Here is an 18360-nt window from a genome sequence, read left to right on the forward strand (position 1 = left end):
ACAGAGGCATCAGAATCAGCTGGCCCTCTCCTCCTGCAAGGTCTGGGTCCCAGGCCCATAAGGCTCCCCGTATCAGACTCAGAACCTCCCACCAGTCCAGCAGTACCATCTCCTCGGAGTTCTGAGTTGCAGCTCCATAGGACCTCTCCTCTAAGTTTCCTCAGCTGAGGGTTGGGAGCAGCTGCCTACAGTTGCTGCCTTTTGTTACCTTAAAGTTCTCTTTTTACCTTCAGCTATTAATAACATTATACCTAGTGAACAAGCCTTTATATTAAATTCTTTTGGTTCACATAACTGGTGTGGTCTCTGTTTCCAAATGTGACCTTGTCTTAGTCAGTTTGGGCTGCTATTACAAGTTACCATAGATTGAGTGGCTAAAACAGCAAATATTTATTTCTCATGGTTCTGAAAGCTAAAGTCCAAGATGAAGGTGCTGGCCTGGTCGGGTCCTGGTGAGAGTCCTCTTCTGGGTTGCAGAAGAAGTTACAACTGCTAACATTGTATGTTCACATGGCAGAAAGAGACCTAGCTAGCTCTCTAGACTCTTTCTAAGGGCACTAACCCCATTCATGAGGGCTGCACCCTCATGATCTAATCATTTCCCAAAGGGCCCACTTTCAAATACCATCACATTAGGGGAGTCAGGATGTCAACATATAAATTTTGGAAGGACACAAACATTCAGTCCATTGTAGAACCTAACTAATACAGAAAAGAATTTGGCAATATCTAGCAAAAATGACATGGATTTACCCTTTGACCCATCAATACCACTGCTAGTACTCTATGCAGAAAGATATATGGTTTTTCTTTGAAATGCTATTCATAATAGCAAAGATTGGAGACAAAAATGTCTACCAATGGTACATGCACATAATAGGATATTATAAAGTCATAAAAAGGAAAGGGAAAAGGCACTATATACAGCCATGGAGTGATCTCCATGATACGTGGTTAGGCAAAAAAAAAAAAAAAAAAGGCAAGAGGGAGAAAATGTGTGTAGGATGCTGCTGTTTGTCTAAGAAAGGAAAGAATAAGAACACAGTCACATATTTATTTTTATTAAATTAAGTTGAAGGATAAACCAAAAAAAAAAAACAAGATACCCATTGGAGGTAGGAAAGAATAGGGTGAAGAAGATTGGGACTGAAGCTAGACTTCTCTACATTTACCTTGTTTTACAGATTTGACTTTAAGAGGTTCTGGTGAACAATTCCACCATGTAGGTGTGTATGTGGAGTGGGGGTCCCCACACCAACAAGCAATTCTTCAACACCAGCTAGGTGTCCTACAAATCAACTGAACACTGATAGTACCTGGAGATGGCATCAGATCCCACAGGTTAAGGGCTCCATGCTATAAGACTGTCCCCCTGACACCCCCAACTTTAGACACCAATCACAAGCCCAGGTTATCACCTGTGCTTCTGACCAACCAACAGTAGATTGGAGGCTCCAATGACCTTCAAATTCAATTAACTTGCTAGAATGACTCACAGAACTCAGAGGAACATTTTACTTATGAGACCCATCAGTTTATTATAAAAGGATAAAACTCAGGAACAGCCAGATGGAATAGACACACAGGGCAAAGTATGGGGAAAGGGCATGGAGCTTCTATGCCCTCTCCAGGCACACCAGTCTTCCCAAATCTCCACAGGTTCACCAGTTTGGAACCCTCCAAACCCTGTCCTTTTGGGGTTTATGGAGGCTTCATTACATATACTGGGTTGATTAAATCATTGGCTATGACTGATTCAACCTCCAGCCCCTCTCCCCTCCCTAGAGGCCAGGGGGTTGGACTAAAAGTTGCAGCCCTAATCACAGGTTAGCTCCTCTGGCAAAGAGGTCCCATCCTTAGGTGCTTCCCAAAAGCCACTTCATTAACATAACAAAAGACACCTTTATGCTCTTATCACTCAGGAAATCCCAAGGGTTTTAGGAGCTCTGTGCCCGAATCAGGGACAAAGACCAAACATATATTTCTTACTACAAATCACAATATCATAACTGTGCAACCATAAATATCATTTAAATAATCATAAATAATATTAAATTTTTTAAAATGATGTATTATATAAACAAATAAAAACTCTATCCACTGAAAAGACAGTGTTTCTACAAAGACCAATCCAACAGCAATGAGGACCCCTAGCGCCCAGGTTATGACTCTAAATACCATTTCCCACTAAGAGGAACCAGGGTTCCTTTGAGAAATGGCAGATTCTAGGTCAGGAGCAGAAAATGTACAAAGCAAGTAAGGAAGCTCTTGTTATACCAGAAAGCAAGAACAGTATCAAGGGACTTCCCTGGTGGTGCAGTGGTTAAGAATCCACCTGCCAATGCAGGGGACACGGGTTCGATCCCTGGTCAGGGAAGATCCCACACACCGTGGAGCTACTGAGCTCACGTGCCACAACTACTGAAGCCCAAGCACTCTAGGGCCCACGTGCCGCAACTGCTGAGCCCATGTGCCACAACTACTGAAGCCCACATGCCTAGAGCCCGTGCTCCACAACAAGAGAAGCCACCGCAATGAGAAGCCTGCGCACCGCAACAAAGAGTAGGCTCCGCTCGCCGCAACTAGAGAATGCCTGTGCGTAGCAACAAAGACCCAACACAGCCAAAAATAAATTTAAAAAAAAATTTTTAATAATATGTTTAAAAAAAAAAAAGAACAGTATCAAGTATGACTGGGTTCTGTCAAAAGGACTCAGGAGTCAACTTGAAGAGATTCTATTAGAATATCTTCATTTGCAACCCCTAATGATTAATGAGTCTAAGCATTGATCATCAATGCCTACTCACATTCACAAAAAAAGAGAGACAGTCAGATACAGTAAGTCCTCTACATACGAACATTTTCTGTTCTGAGAGCAAGTTTGTAAGTCCAATTTGTTCCTAGGTCCAACAAAGTTAGCCTAGGTACCCAACTAACACAATCGGCTATATAGTGCTGTACTGTAATAGGTTTATAACACTTTTCACACAAATAATACATAAAAAACAAACACAAAAAATAGAGAAAACATTTTTAATCTTACAGTACAGTACTTTGAAAAGTATAGTGGTACAGTACAATAGCTGGCATACAGGAGCTGGCATCGCGTGAACAGGCAAGAAGAGTTACTGACTGGAGGAGGGAGAGGAGGTGGGAGAGGGTAAAGCTGAAGGATGGTCGGCAATAGGAGATGGAGGGCAAGCTGCAATTTCACTCACGCCTGACTTTGATGGAATGCATCTTTGAAATTTTGCAACTTGAAATTTCACAACTTGAAGGTTCGTATGTAGTGGATTTACTGTATTACATACCTCCTGATAAAAGTACACAATATCATCTTGAAGTATTGTGCAAAACATGGGAACCATAATCTAATCAAGCTTCAAGATACATGTATCTATTTGCAGGGGACAGAAGAACATATTAATGACATCATGGAGATGCAATTAGCAAAATCCAGGTGGTAGAACACAATTATTTCTTCAACAAATAAGCTACAAGAAAAAAAATAGAGTGTAAATCTGTAAATTAACAGAGAAAAGATATGGGCCTGATTTAAACAAACAAATTGTTTCAAAAACTTTATAAGACAGGGAAATTTGAACATGGGATATTTTGATTTTTGGAATTATTTTTAACTTTGTTATGTGATGATACTATAGTTACATTTTTAAAACAAAATATATAATACATGAAATTGCATAAAGACAGGTATTTACTTCAAAACTGTCAGGTTGGGCTTCCCTGGTGGCGCAGTGGTTAAGAATCTGCCTGCTAATGCAGGGGACACGGGTTCGAGCCCTGGTCCAGGAAGATCCCACATGTCGCCGTGCAATTAGGCCCATGCGTCACAACTACTGAGCCTGTGCTCTAGAGCCCGCAAGCCACAAGTACTGAGCCCACGCACCACAAGTACTGAAGCCCGTGTGCCTAGAGACCATGTATAGCAATGAGAGAAGCCACCGCAATGAGAAGCCCGCATACAGCAACAAAGAGTAGCCCCTCTCGCCGCTGCAACTAGAGAAAGCCTGTGCGGAGCAGCAAAGACCCAATGCAGCCAAAAATAAAAAATAAATTTAAAAAATAAAAATTTAAAAATTAAAAAGAAAAACTAAAACTGTCAGGTGTGAGGAAGAATTGAGTGAGGATATAGAAGAAACAAAATTGTCCAAGAATTTATAATTGTAGAGTCTGAGTCATGGGTATGTTGACCGAAAAAAAACATATGATGTAAAAGTAGTAAGTTTCAGTTTTATTTGGAGACCTAACTGAGGACAATAGCCCAGAAGACAGCCTCTCAGGTAGCTCTGAGGAGCTGCTCTGAAGAGGTAGGGGAGGAGTTAGTTTATATATGAATTTTTTGGCTGGAAAATACATGTAGTCAAGCATACATCTTGGCGAAAGGTTACTGCTAATTACAAAAAAGATATCTCAAGCTAATGACTTCAGTGTTTTTCTATGAATGGGAAGATGCAAGAATCTGGGGTCGTTGAAATTCTTCCTTAGATATGCATCTTAACTATCCAGTGGCCCTATACCCAAAACACAGAATGTCATTTTCCCATTTTTCTCCATCTTGAATTCCCCTCAGGTGTGCTGTTGGTGGGAGACTGCAGTGGGTTTCCATTTGACCATTTGTATCAGGGTGACACTCTGTTCTTTTTGCCTACAGGTACATGGGGGTTCATTATAAAGTTTTTTATGCTTTTTTTATACATTTATATTTTCCATAATAAAAAGTCCATTTAAAAGGCAAAATCATCTCACTTAAGAACATTTTTTTTTTTTTTAATTTTTACACTTCATTTATTTATTTATTTATTTTTGGCTGTGTTGAGTCTTAGTTTCTGTGCGTGGGCTTTCTCAGGTTGCGGCGAGTGGGGGCCACTCTTCATCGCAGTGCGTGGGCCTCTCACTGTCGCGGCCTCTCTTGTTGCGGAGCACAGGCTCCAAATGCACAGGCTCAGTACTTGTGGCTCACGGGCCCAGCCGCTCTGCGGCATGTGGGATCTTCCCAGACCAGGGCTCGAACCCGTGTCCCCTGCATTGGCAGGCAGATTCTCAACCACTGCGCCACCAGGGAAGCCCAAGAACATTTTTGAATGTATCTCTTTGATAACTTTTCCTATTACTTGAGTGATTATTGTACTAGCCAAGTTTTTCATTTCTTCTAGAGTCAACTTTTGGTAATACAATAATGTCAACTTCATGTGTATTTATGTAGATTTATTAAAATAACTAAAAAGCTTAAGCTGATACACTTACCACTATGTACAGCTTTGGTTACCTCCAAAATATTTCAAGTGTCAGGGAGAAGGAGAATTGTGATGCTTTTCTTATAATTATTATTAGTGGAGCAATATATCCTATGTTCACAAAATAGCTCTTGAGAAATTCAAAGAATACAGATACTTTAAAACAAAGCAAATTCCAGTCAATGATTTTAAAATAAAATATATTACAAATGAAATTATATGATTTTATAAACATGCTTCAAAATTATCAGGGATGGGAAGCAGATATACAAGTAAGAAGACTGGCTATGAGCTGAAAATTGTTGAACTGAGTCATGTCCATATGGGTGCTCATAATACTAATATCTCTACTTTTGTAAATGGCTGAGATTTTTCATTATTTTAAATCTTTTAAATAAAGCTGAAAAAGTGACGAAATTAAAAAGTTCCAAATTTCCAGCTTTGCAGCATTTGGCACAGCTGCAAGACAAGTTTAATAAACTGAATTTTTTTCCCTCAATGTAAAAACAAAATTACACAACTAAATTTGTGCCTGGTGATTTCAAGCAAACACCAGAGCATCCCTTCACCCTCCCAAAAAACACAGATACCTGTCAGGGTTTGGGATTTTACCCTACTTACAAGCTAATAAGAGCCTGTTACTATTTTATGAATATTGGCAGGAGACAGGAGATTCCTAAGTCAAAGAAAAATGTTATTACTCAAGGCACAGCGAGCAGCATGAGCGTCAAGTCCTTGCCTTGGGTCCCATGGGAGAGATGTGGAGGGTCCAGAAGGATGTAATACATACAATGGGTTCGTGCTGCAGAAGAGGAGCACTGAGCTTGGGAATTCACTGCTTTTATGGTGATAACAAAGTCTGCACTTTGAACCCACATGTAACCATGACCCAGACTCAACAATCATAAATTCTTAGACAATATTGTTTCATCTATACCCTCATTCAATTCTTCCCCCCACCTAGTAATTTTGAAGCAAATGCCTGACTTTATATAATTTCAGTGCTCAAAGCTGCTCTCTGTAATCACCACCCTAAGGAACGGCCTAGGTAAAGAGTAGTCAGGGGAGAGAGGAGAAGATGGCGGAAGAGTAAGACGCGGAGATCACCTTCCTCCCCACAGATACATCAGAAATACATCTACATGTGGAACTGCTCCTATAGAACACCCACTGAACGCTGGCAGAAGACCTCAGACCTCCCAAAAGGCAAGAAACTCCCCACGTACCTGGGTAGGGCAAAAGAAAAAAGAAACAACAGACAAAAGAATAGGGACGGCACCTGCACCAGTGGGAGGGAGCTGTGAAGGAGGAAAGGTTTCCACACACTAGGAAGCCCCTTCGCGGGCGGAGACTGCGTGTGGCGGAGGGGGGAAGCTTCGGAGCCACGGAGGAGAGCGCAGCCACAGGGGTGCGGAGGGCAAAGCGCAGAGATTCCCGCACGGAGGCTCGGCGCCGAGCAGCACTCACCAGCCCGAGAGGCTTGTCTGCTCAGCCGCCGGGGCGGGCGGGGGCTGGGAGCTGAGGCTCGGGCTTCGGCCGGATCGCAGGGAGAGGACTGGGGTTGGCGGAGTGAACACAGCCTGAAGGGGTTAGTGCGCCACAGCTAGCCGGGAGGGAGTCCAGGGGAAAAAGTCTGCAGCTGCCGAAGAGGCAAGAGACTTTTTCTTGCCTCTTTGTTTCCTGGTGCGCGAGGAGAGGGGATTCAGAGCGCTGCTTAAAGGAGCTCCAGAGATGGGCGCGAGCCACGGCTATCAGCGCGGACCCCAGAGACATGCATGAGACGCTAAGGCTGCTGCTGCCGCCACCAAGAAGCCTGTGTGCAAGCACAGGGCACTATCCACACCTCCCCTCCCGGGAGCCTGTGCAGCCCGCCACTGCCAGGGTCCCGTGATCCAGGGACAACTTCCCCGGGAGAACGCACGGCGGTCCTCAGGCTGGTGCAACGTCACGCCGGCCTCTGCTGCTGCAGGCTCGCCCCGCATCCGTACCCCTCCCTCCCCCCGGCCTGAGTGAGCCAGAGCCCCCGAAGCAGCTACTCCTTTAACCCCGTCCTGTCTGAGTGAAGAACAGACGCCCTCAGGCGACCTACACGCAGAGGCGGGGCCAAATCCAAAGCTGAACCCGGGGAGCTGTGCGAACAAAGAAGAGAAAGGGAAATTTCTCCCAGCAGCCTCAGAAGCAGCGGATTAAAGCTCCACAATCAACTTGAGGTACCTGCATCTGTGGAATACCTGAATAGACAACGAATCATCCCAAATTGAGGAGGTGGACTTTGGGAGCAAGATATATTATTTTTTCCCCTTTTCCTCTTTTTGTGAGTGTGTATGTGTATGCTTCTGTGTGAGATTTTGTCTGTATAGCTTTGCTTTCACCATTTGTCCTAAGGTTCTGTCCGTCCATTTTTTTTTGTTTTTTTTTTTACTTAAAAAATATTTTTTTCTTAATAATTATTTTTTATTTTAATAACTTTACTTTATTTTATCTTACTTTATTTTATTTTATTTTATCCTCTTTCTTTCTTTCTATTTTTTCTCCCTTTTATTCTGATCCGTGTGGATGAAAGGCTCTTGGTACTCCAGCCAGGCGTCAGGGCTGTGCCGCTGAGGTGGGAGAGCCAACTTCAGGACACTGGTCCACAAGAGACCTCCCAGCTCCACGTAATACCAAATGGTGAAAATCTCCCAGAGATCTCCATCTCAACACCAAGACCCAGCTTCACTCAACCACCAGCAAGCTACACTGCTGGACACCCTATGCCAAACAACTAGCGAGACAGGAACACAGCCCCATCCATTAGCAGAGAGGCTGCCTAAAATCATAATAAGGCCACAGACACCCCAAGACACACCACCAGACGTGGACGTGCCCACCAGAAAAACAACATCCAGCCTCATCCACCAGAACACAGGAACCAGTTCCCTCCACCAGGAAGCCTACACAACCCACTGAACCAACCTTAGCCACTGGTGACAGACACCAAAAACAATGGGAACTACAAACCTGCAGCCTGCGAAAAGGAGACCCAAACACAGTAAGATAAGCAAAATGAGAAGACAGAAAAAACACACAGCAGGTGAAGGAGCAAGGTAAAAACACACCAGACCTAACAAATGGAGAGGAAATAGGCAGTCTACATGAAAAAGAATTCAGAATAATGATAGTAAAGATGATCCAAAATCTTGGAAATAGAATAGACAAAATGCAAGAAACATTTAACAAGAACCTAGAAGAACTAAAGAGGAAACAAGCAATGATGAACAACACAATAAATTAAATTAAAAATACTCTAGAAGGGATCAATAGCAGAATAACTGAGGCAGAAGAACGGATAAGTGACCTGGAAGATAAAATAGTGGAAATAACTACTGCAGAGCAGAATAAAGAAAAAAGAATGAAAAGAACTGAGGACAGTCTCAGAGACCTCTGGGACAACATTAAACGCACCAACATTCGAATTATAGGGGTCCCAGAAGAAGAAGAGAAAAAGAAAGGGACTGAGAAAATATTTGAAGAGATTATAGTTGAAAACTTCCCTAATGTGGGAAAGGAAATAGTTAATCAAGTCCAGGAAGCACAGAGAGTCCCATACAGGATAAATCCAAGGAGAAACACGCCAAGACACATATTATTCAAACTATCAAAAATTAAATATAAAGAAAACATATTAAAAGCAGCAAGGGAAGAACAACAAATAACACACAAGGGAATCCCCATAAGGTTAACAGCTGACCTTTCAGCAGAAACTCTGCAAGCCAGAAGGGAGTGGCAGGACATATTTAAAGTGATGAAGGAGAAAAACCTACAACCAAGATTTCTCTACCCAGCAAGGATCTCATTCAGATTTGATGGAGAAATTAAAACCTGTACAGACAAGCTAAAGCTGAGAGAGTTCAGCACCACCAAACCAGCTTTACAACAAATGCTAAAGGAACTTCTCTAGGCAAGAAACACAAGAGAAGGAAAACACCTACAATAACAAACCCAAAACATTTAAGAAAATGGGAATAGGAACATACATATCAATAATTACCTTAAATGTAAATGGATTAAATGCTCCACCAAAAGACACAGACTGGCTGAATGGATACAAAAACAAGACCCATATATATGCTGTCTACAAGAGACCCACTTCAGACCTAGGGACACATACAGACTGAAAGTGAGGGGATGGAAAAAGATATTCCATGCAAATGGAAATCAAAAGAAAGCTGGAGTAGCAATTCTCATATCAGACAAAATAGACTTTAAAATAAAGACTATTACAAGAGACAAAGAAGAATACTACATAATGATCAAGGGATCAATCCAAGAAGAAGATATAACAATTGTAAATATTTATGCACCCAACATAGGAGCACCTCAATACATAAGGCAAACACTAACAGCCATAAAAGGGGAAATTGACAGTAACACAATCATAGTAGGGGACTTTAACACCCTACTTTCACCAATGGACAGATCATCCAAAATGAAAATAAATAAGGAAATACAAGCTTTAAATGATACATTAAACAAGATGGACTTAATTGATATTTATAGGATATTCCACCCAAAAACAACAGAATACACATTTTTCTCAAGTGCTCATGGAACATTCTCCAGGATAGATCATATCTTGGGTCACAAATCAAGCCTTGGTAAATTTAAGAAAATTGAAATCGTATCAAGTATCTTTTCCGACCACAATGCTATGAGACTAGATATCAATTACAGGAAAAGATCTGTAAAAAATACAAACACACGGAGACTACACAATACACTACTTAATAACGAAGTGATCACTGAAGAAATCAAAGGGGAAATCAAAAAATACCTAGAAACAAATGACAATGGAGACACGACGACCCAAAACCTATGGGATGCAGCAAAAGCAGTTCTAAGAGGGAAGTTTATAGCAATACAATCCTACCTTAAGAAACAGGAAACATCTCAAATAAAAAACCTAACTTTGCACCTAAAGCAATTGGAGAAAGAAGAACAAAAAAAACCCCAAAGCTAGCAGAAGGAAAGAAATCATAAAGATCAGATCAGAAATAAATGAAAAAGAAATGAAGGAAATGATAGCAAAGATCAATAAAACTAAAAGCTGGTTCTTTGAGAAGATAAACAAAATTAATAAACCATGAGCCAGACTCATCAAGAAATAAAGGGAGAAGACTCAAATCAATAGAATTAGAAATGAAAAAGGAGAAGTAACAACTGACACTGCAAAAATATAAACGATCATGAGAGATTACTACAAGCAACTCTATGCCAATAAAATGGACAACCTGGAAGAAATGGACAGATTCTTAGAAATGCACAACCTGCCGAGACTGAACCAGGAAGAAATAGAAAATATGAACAGACCAATCACAAGCACTGAAATTGAAACTGTGATTAAACATCTTCCAACAAAGAAAAGCCCAGGACCAGATGGCTTCACAGGCAAATTCTATCAAACATTTAGGGAAGAGCTAACACCTATCCTTCTCAAACTCTTCCAAAATATAGCAGAGGGAGGAACACTCCCCAACTCATTCTACGAGGCCACCATCACCCTGATACCAAAACCAGGCAAAGATGTCACAAAGAAGGAAAACTACAGGCCAATATCCCTGATGAACACAGATGCAAAAATCCTCAACAAAATACTAGCAAACAGAATCCAACAGCACATTAAAAGGATCATACACCATGATCAAGTGGGGTTTATTCCAGGAATGCAAGGATTCTTCAATATATGCAAATCAATCAACATGATACACCATATTAACAAATTGAAAGAGAAAAACCATATGATCATCTCAATAGATGCAGAGAAAGCTTTTGACAAAATTCAACACCCATTTATGATAAAAGCCCTCCAGAAAGTAGGCATAGAGGGAACTTTCCTCAACATAATAAATGTCATATATGACAAACACACAGCCAACATCGTCCTCAATGGTGAAAAACTAAAACCATTTCCACTAAGATCAGGAACAAGACAAGGTTGCCCACTCTCACCACTATTATTCAACATAGTTCTGGAAGTGTTAGCCACAGCAATCAGAGAAGAAAAAGAAATAAAAGGAATCCAAATCAGAAAAGAAGAATTAAAGCTGTCACTGTTTGCAGATGACATGATAGTATACATAGAGAATCCTAAAGATGCTACCAGAAAGCTACTAGAGCTAATCAATGAATTTGGTAAAGTAGCAGGATACAAAATTAATGCACAGAAATCTCTTGCATTCCTATACACTAATGATGAAAAATCTGAAAGTGAAATTAAGAAAACACTCCCATTTACCATTGCAACAAAAAGAATAAAATATCTAGGAATAAACCTACCTAAGGAGACAAAAGACCTGTATGCAGAAAATTATAAGACACTGATGAAAGAAATTAAAGATGATACATATAGATGGAGAGATATACCATGTTCTTGGATTGGAAGAATCAACATTGTGAAAATGACTCTACTACCCAAAGCAATCTACAGATTCAATGCATTCCCTATCAAACTACCACTGGCATTTTTCACTGAACTAGAACAAAAAATTTCACAATTTGTATGGAAACACAAAAGACCCCGAATAGCCAAGCAATCTTGAGAACGAAAAATGGAGCTGGAGGAATCAGGCTCCCAGACTTCAGACTATACTACAAAGCTACAGTAATCAAGACACTATGGTACTGGCACAAAAACAGAAATATAGATCAATGGAACAGGATAGAAAGCCCAGAGATAAACCCATGCACATATGGTCACCTTATCTTTGATAAAGGAGGCAAGCATATACAGTGGAGAAAAGACAGCCTCTTCAATAAGTGGTGCTGGGAAAACTGGACAGATACATGTAAAAGTATGAAATTAGAACACATCCTAACACCATACACAAAAATAAACTCAAAATGGATTAAAGACCTAAATGTAAAGCCAGACACTATCAAACTCTTAGCGGAAAACATACGCAGAACACTCTATGACATAAATCACAGCGAGATCCTTTTTGACCCAGCTCCTAGAGAAATGGAAATAAAAACAAAAATAAACAAATGGAACCTAATGAAACTTAAAATCTTTTGCACAGCAAAGGAAACCATAAACAAGACCAAAAGACAACCCTCAGAATGGGAGAAAATATTTGCAAATGAAGCATCTGACAAAGGATTAATCTCCAAAATTTACAAGCAGCTCATGCAGCTCAATAACAAAAATATAAACAACCCAATCCAAAAATGGGCAGAAGACCTAAATAGACATTTCTCCAAAGAAGATATACAGATTGCCAACAAACACGTGAAAGAATGCTCAACCATCTTAATCATTAGAGAAATGCAAATCAAAACTACAATGAGATATCATCTCACACCGGTCAGAATGGCCATCATCAAAAAATCTAGAAACAATAAATGCTGGAGAGGGTGTGGAGAAAAGAGAACACTCTTGCACTGTTGGTGGGAATGTAAATTGATACAGCCACTGTAGAGAACAGTATGGAGGTTCCTTAAAAAACTAAAAATAGAACTACCATACAACCCAGCAATCCCACTACTGGGCATATACCCTGAGAAAACCATAATTCAAAAAGAGTCACGTACCAAAATGTTCATTGCAGCTCTATTTACAATAGCCAGGACATGGAAGCAACCTAAGTGTCCATCATCGGATGAATGGATAAAGAAGATGTGGCACATATATACAATGGAATATTACTCAGCCATAAAAAGAAATGAAATGGAGGTATTTGTAGTGAGGTGGATGGAGTTAGAGTCTGTCATACAGAGTGAAGTAAGTCAGAAAGAGAAAAACAAATACAGTATGCTAACACATATATATGGAATCTAAGGAAAAAAAAAAAAGGCCATGAAGAACCTAGTGGTAAGACGGGAATAAAGACACAGACCTACTAGAGAATGGACTTGAGGATATGGGGAGGGGGAATGGTAAGTTGGGACGAAGTGAGAGAGTGGCATGGACATATATACACTACCAAATGTAAAATAGATAGCTAATGGGAAGCAACCGCATAGCACAGGGAGATCAGCTTGGTGCTTTGTGACCACCTAGAGAGGTGGGATAGGGAGGGTGAGAGAGAGGGAGACGCAAGAGGGAAGAGATATGGGAACATATGTATATGTATAACTGATTCACTTTGTTATAAAGCAGAAACTAACACACCTTTGTAAAGCAATTATACTCCAATAAAGATGTTTATAAAAAAAATGAAAGAGTCAAATTGCAAAAAAAAAAAAAAAAAGAGTAGTCAGGACCTTGCATACTTGGCATACCCAGCAAAAATGCGCAGGGCTGCTCAGGGCCCATGAAAGTTTGCCTTCCCCATCAATCTACCTGTTGTCCCTCCACGTCTTGGCTTCTGGCAAAATTCACAAACGTATGCCACTCTGTTGACCACTCTGATTAATTTAACCAACAGAGGCTAGAACTAAATCTGTTCAAATGGCTTCATACAGCATTTAATTAAGGTTACTATCAATAGGACTCCAAACAAGCAAGACAAAGTTAGCCTGCAGTATTGACCTCAAATATGCCTTTGGGGGTCCTGGAGTCAGACAACTGTCCCAGGAAGACCAGAGGATTTTATTTCAGACAGTCAGGATGTAGTCTAGTGTAAGGCCAGTCCATTATCCATTATAAGCCATGAAACAGAGTTTACACGGACCTGCTGATCTTTGGTGTCATTGCCAATAATTACAAAAGGCAACAGATAATCCAAAAAAAAAAAAAAAACCCAAAACAAAACAAACAAAAAAAACATCCATCCCCAATGGACAGATATTCTATGGCCCATTTCCAGCCATATGCAAACCCAAACAGGCACAGGTAATTCTGATCAGGTTTTTCATTAAACTTGATTTGGATCAGCCTTAACATTGGTTAAGTCAGATGGGCAGTGTCACTGAGTGGTTGTAGCTGGCATAACCTAAAACCTCTCAAGCATCCGAAAAGCATGTGAATTTATAACAGTCAGAATGAAACAAGGTTGTGCCAGCCCGTGTGTTTGTACCTGCTTAAAGGGGGTCCATGTTGAGAGCTGCTATTGATGGCATCAGGCACAGCAGAAGAATTAAGAATCAGCCATGTCCACAGAATGTCAGCTGCAGCTGCTATTTGACTCAAGTGGCAGTGGTGGATCTAGGGGACAAAGAGATTATTAATTGCCCCCACCCTTACACATTTTGGGTCTAAAGTGTTCCCATCAGAGGTGCCAGGGCTGTTTAATCTATGAGTCTATAGTATTCCAATTGGCAGACCAGATAGCAGACCAGGCAGCTAACTCACTGGCAATATCCCAAGAGTCAATTAAAAAATATCTTTCATCAAAAGGAGTATTGGCCAGAGTTATGAGAATGGCCTTGAGTTCTGCCCACTATGTGGACAAGCACACCAGTTTTCAAGATGGCATATACTGAGCAGCACTTGAACAGCTGAAGCAGCCCGGTGGACACTAACAGGCTCCAACTTAGCCAAACCATCAGTGAACAAGGGTTAGGATTTAAGGAGAACCTCTGTGAATCAAGGGCCCCACTGAACCAATGGATTTATTTCAGGTTGTATACGTAATGGAGAAGAAAGTTTCTCCAAAACAATAGCTGCCACTTTTTCGTATGAACTGAGATGCTGTTGGGGCCAGGTCACTGTGTCCTTAAATATACAATCTCCAGTTGACAAGTAAGTAGACTGGACCTTTTCCTTATGAGTTGTCAAGTCTGAATTGACCCACCCAAAAATGGGGACAGCAGGCTGCAGAGTCCTAAGCCCTCTATGCATGGATCAGGCGTTCAGCTTGGCAACACATCAATAGCCAACCCCCTTTTTAAAAGGGGTGTACTTAGTGCCTGCATCAGGCAGGTGGCGATGTTGTACTGGGAAATTGTCTCTCTGAGCTGCCACCATTTAAGTCTTTAAAGCTGTGATTTCCATTTCTTCTCAGATTTTATATTCTTTTGGGAGACCGCCGGGAAGAGGACAGAGATTACCTCTCTACATGCCACAGAGCAGATCCTGAATGAAAGAATCCCTTCTGGACTTCATGAGCATTTACAATACAAGCATGTACAACATAAATATCAAGTAGATGTTCAGCAGTGAAAGACTCATTACCAAATCATTTTCCGGAAAAAAATATTAAATAAGTCAGTAGGCGCAGCCTCAGAACCGTAAAATTACTGCTCCTGATTTCCAACACCTCCATCCCCAGGATGGGGAGTTTCTTTACCTGTGTGCACCTAAATCACAGGGCGGCAGCAGGGATCTCCATACTACCATAAAGGAGAAGCAGCCCTGCAAATTTGTGAATAAGAAATTCTAGACCATATGGGAACAGACCAAAGTTCCCTCCTAGAACATTTAAGCTCCTCTTCCTTTCTGCAAAGAATTAATAACTTATAATCTCACGGTATCCAACGATTTCATTTAAATAAAATTATATTTGCTTGCGCAGGGTTTCAAGCACAAGCTCTGGAATTAGACCAGGCTTTGTTCAAATCCCAGCATCACCATTTACAAGTTATGTGACCTGAAGCAAATTACATAATCATTCTGAATCTCAGTTTCCTCCATCTGTGAAATGGTAACATGCCACCAGATACAAAGTGTTCTTGTAAAGATTCAATGGGACATTTAATCACATTTGGTTTTTATTATTAGCTTTGTTGAGGGGAATGTGCTTAATTGTAAAGCCGATGGCCAGAGGACCCTGGTTCCCCGGGAAGGCAGCTCAGGAATTCAGGCATTTAGGCAGTAAGAAAGCACAAAAATTAAGACTATGAGAGGCATGGAAGGGGATAGCAGTTGGATATCTGTGGGGGGCCAAGATAAGCCTAAGAACTGCCTTTCCTTTTTATGAATGTAGCATTTTTTTAATAGAAGAACAGAAAACATTTATCTCAAATTTCCTCTGGTATGAGGAAGAAATACATTCAGTGATGAACTTAGGCATTCTTGAGTCATATCAAACAGGAATTTCAGAAGGGACCACTTTATACTTCATTCATTGCCATACAGATATCTCCCCTCTACTATGCTAGAGAACACTGAGTGTTTCTACTATGCTAGAGAACACTGAACACCAATGGAGAGCACAGAATAGAAGGCAGTAATTAGTCAGCAAACTTGTACCGAGCACCTTCTATGTGCCAGGCTCTGTGTTAGGGGTGATGAGCAAACTGACATTACCCCACCTTCATGGAGGGTACATTTCCGGCTTGCAGCTCCCTGGGGGCAATCAATCTGCGGAACATGCGAGAGAAGAATCATCTGTAGTATTTAGAGTGCTCAGACTCTGAGCACAGATCCTACTCCTGAACTAATTCTAGGAGGTCGGGGCACAGGAGGCTGTATTTTTAGTAAATTCTAACACCCAGTTTGGGAACCACCACTGGTGTTACTCAAAGGGGGGTCAGACCCTCACACTCAGTCTGTCTAAGAGTGCAGTATAGGAATGTGTTTTTTCAATGAACCTCAAGGTTTGAGAACTGCCATGCTAGACTGCCTTTCTCTCTCTCTCTCTCTTTTTTTTTTCCTTTTCGGCCACGCATGGCATGTGGGATCTTAGTTCCCCTGACCAGGGATCGAACCCATGCCCCCTGCAGTGGAAGAGCAGAGTCTTAAGCACTGGACCACCAGGGAAATCCCTAGACTGCCTTTCTCTTACACCACTTCCTTTCTATTAGATAGTATGTGTGAAAATGCATTACGAACAGCAAAGCATGATGCCAAGTTAGTGGGGTCCAGTTTATACAAGCAACTGAAGTCAATGTGGAGTATAATGAGGCATTCCTCAGAGCTTAACAGGTCTCTGACCAAAACCTAATGATTCTCTCCCTTTTTTTTTTTTTTAATTAATTAATTTTATTTATTTATTATATTTGGCTGCCTTGGGTCTTTGTTGCTGTGCGCGGGCTTTCTCTAGTTGCAGCGAGTAGGGGCTACTCTTCGTTGCAGTGCGCAGGCTTCTCATTGTGGTGGCTTCTTTTGTTGCGGAGCATGGGCTCTAGGCGTGCGGGCTTCAGTAGTTGTGGCACGTGGGCTCAGTAGTTGTGGCTCGCAGGCTCAGTAGTTGTGGCACATGGGCTTAGTTGCTCCACAGCATGTGGGATCTTCCCAGGCCAGGGCTTGAACCCGTGTCTCCTGGATTGGCAGGTGGATCCTTAACCACTGTGCCACCAGAGAAGTCCTCATGATTCTCTTTGTAAGGCTGATAGAACAGTGCTGTTACCTCACTGAAGGCCCTTCTGCCACTGGCCCCTGGAGCAGATCCATGGTACCTGAGCAGTTACACCACACCTGGATGGCTTCCTCTCAGAAGGCCCTTAAAGTCTACACATTCCTCTGGGCCACTTGCAGAATCTTTTGTATCATGACAGAAATATTTATTAGGCGAAACTTGTATGAGCATAGTGATATGGTTCTAACCCCCTTAAATGCTTTCTCAATACACCATGAAATCCAAACTCAGGATGTGGGATTCAGGATGAGGAAGAAACTGGATGGGTTGGAGGGGACAGGCAGATGGCTAGAGAAGACACTGAACTGCCACTTTAGATGTGAAGAATGGCAAGTGCCTTGGGAAAACCCAGGTGGTGATGCCCCACAAATGGCTGCTGACAAAGAGCATGGAGATCTGAAGAGGGTTAAGGTCAATGACAGAGGCACAGGGGACTTCAGATGGAAGTTTGCATAGAGAGAAAGTAAATAAAGGAGAATTCATCAGTGTATGGAGTCACATGTGAAGTGACAGGAGAAAGGGCAGTGAAAGAGCCTAAGAAAGAGGGACCAAATTAAGAAGAAGTGAATCATGAGAGCAGAAGTTTCTAAAGCCAAAAGGAGGTTAACATTTCAAGGAAAGACCTGTCACCAGTGTCAGATACCACAGAGCAGTCAGCAAGGGCAAGGACAGAAGAGAGGTCACTGGATTTGCAATCCGCATATCACTGGTGATGTTCCCCAGAGCAAAAGAGCAGAGTGATGTGGGAACTATTTCCTTCATGGTTTTGGCCAGAGTGTTTACTAATAAATCTCAATTCCTTTTATAGTTCTGATTTAATTATTTCCTGTCAAGGATGACCAGTTCTCATATTATATGTATGTTATCACTGAACACTAAGAAACTTT

The sequence above is a fragment of the Eschrichtius robustus genome, chromosome 10 (assembly GCF_028021215.1).
Source record: "Eschrichtius robustus isolate mEscRob2 chromosome 10, mEscRob2.pri, whole genome shotgun sequence".
In the NCBI taxonomy this organism is placed as follows: Eukaryota; Metazoa; Chordata; class Mammalia; order Artiodactyla; family Eschrichtiidae; genus Eschrichtius; species Eschrichtius robustus.